The sequence below is a fragment of the Hordeum vulgare genome, chromosome 7H, assembly GCF_904849725.1.
Source record: "Hordeum vulgare subsp. vulgare chromosome 7H, MorexV3_pseudomolecules_assembly, whole genome shotgun sequence".
NCBI classification, from domain to species: Eukaryota; Viridiplantae; Streptophyta; class Magnoliopsida; order Poales; family Poaceae; genus Hordeum; species Hordeum vulgare.
Window position 1 is genome coordinate 291757555 of NC_058524.1, and position 2370 is coordinate 291759924.

Below are 2370 nucleotides of genomic sequence, written 5' to 3' on the forward strand. Positions count from 1 at the left end.
AAATGTTTCAACTTTATTATAACTTTGTATTAAAATTAATATAAAGTTAAGACACTTATTTTAAGACGGAGAACTATATTAGTGTTATGCATATACTTCCTTCGTCCTAAAATTCTTGTCTTAGGTTTGCCTAGAAATAAATTTATCTAAATACTGAAACGTGACTACAAATCTAAGACAAGAATCTAATACAAGAATTTTGGGACGGAGGAAATGTTATGTTAGTTACTTATACTAAAATGTTAAACCTGAATGCTTGGATTCTGCCCATGTCAAATCAAACATTTTGTATGACAAATTCAGTTGACGCGATAATAGCAAGTTTAGTTGAAAAGTATGACAATTTTCTCCCCAATTTGTTCTTTGCTAGAAAATTACCACCAACTAAATTTGGCATCCTCTCGTCAATTAAAGTTACTCAATTTACCATGGGTACAATCCAAACGTTTCAGACTTATCGGGGTCATACTTATATAGTGCAAAATATTATAGATGATTCCATTTATTAGATTATAGATTTATTTTCTCTTAAAATGTGTTATGTGATGGTAACATAATAGTATGTTACAACCACCATATATTTTCTCGTTTAATACTACTATGTCATGTTATTAATATGCCTACAACCTATGTTACTTTTCACTATGATTAGTCTCATCTAATACCAACTAGTAATGTTATTATTTTTTGCGGGATACTATAATTGTACTTAAATAACATAGTTACATGCGAAGATAGATTGTTCGACAATAGCCTTAGCCCTCAACCAACATTATCAGAATGCTTTATTAACATATTTCAAAGATTTGTTTAAGATTTTCTCAATGCATGATCAACATTTTTTTTAAATGCTTGATTAACATTTTTGAAACATTTGTTCAATACTTTTGTAGAGTGTTTTTTAATATATATATGGATAATTTTAAGGGGGCTGCTACGCATCCACCGACGGATGTTTTATATACATCCGTCACCCGAACGACCGTACGATCGAGGCGAGCAGCCGTCCGATCCGCAGATGGATGCTCCGTCGGGCATCAAAATTTTCCTGAAACGGCGGTCAAGTTGCAGAAACAATCGTTTTGTTGCAAAAAAAATAACTTTGGACCTAACAATTCCTGAAACAACTGTCGAGTTTCAGAAACAATCGCTTTGTTGCAGAATTTTTTTTTGTGTCTTTCTGCAACATAGATAGTATTGCGAGAGAAATTTTTGCAACAAAGGTCATGTTGTAGAAAACTTTTGCAGCAAAGGTTAGGTTGCAGGAACTTTTGCAAACTTGCTGCGAGCGGGCTAGGACGCGACGGCGCTCCGGCGGCGCGGGGCGACGGGCGGCTGGCCCGTGGCCGCGGGAGGCGAGGCGGCTGCCCCCTTGGTCGTGTGAGCTTACCGGTGTGGCCGCCGCCGGACATGGCCACGGCGGCCCTCCTGTCTTCCTAGATCCGTTCCATGTCAGATCTGAGGCATGCGATGCCTGTATAATCCAACGGTTGGGCAAGAGGTGGAAGCATCAGTTGAATCAGCTGGTCGAACGGAAACATTTTCCTAATTTTAAAGTATAAACAAAAGTACAAAAATAAAACAAAAAACATAAAATAAAGAAAAAGGTTGTGGCATCCCAAGTGTGTGGGCCGACACATCTCACTCGCCCCTTCAATGAGTCGGAAGTGGGACTTGCCGAAGGCGAGATATAGACCCGAGAGCTTCATCTTTGTTACGTAATAAGAGTGCTTACATAATTACGCGGTCGAAAATCCAAACATGCGTTCCTACTGCTAAGAAAAGAGAATTGTTTGCAATACAATGAGCATCCACATAGCTCTCGCGCCTTTGATGAAGAAATTCCACATGTCCCAGCAACTACTTTGTTCTTTTAATTTCCTCAATAATCATCGAGCTTGGTCCTCTGTTCGTGCAGTTATGCTTCGAACAACGTTAGCACAGTCTTATGCTATAACTGCGCTCCCGCATGGATGTCTTGCATCAAACTCAATGCCTCCCGACAGGATAAAGCCTCCACAATTTCATGGTCTTTTATTTCCTCCAAAATTATGACAGATGCACCCATAAATTAACCATCATCTTTTAGAAATATGGCAGCAACAACACACCTACTTGCTTCAACTGAAACTGCACCATCACATTTCCCTTTAGAAGTTCTTGTAGGTGGCGGAATCCAAGTGGGCCGATGAGTTCGCTCTCTAGTTCTGCTAGCTTGCTTGTCCCTGTTGCCCAACGCATCAAGTTCAGCTAAGTAACTTGAGGTAAAGTGACATGTTGAAAATGGACTTAAAGACACGACAACTATATCTCGCTTTACGTGAGATGGAAAGATCTCCTGCGTGAAGCAGATACACTAATAGGTCAGCC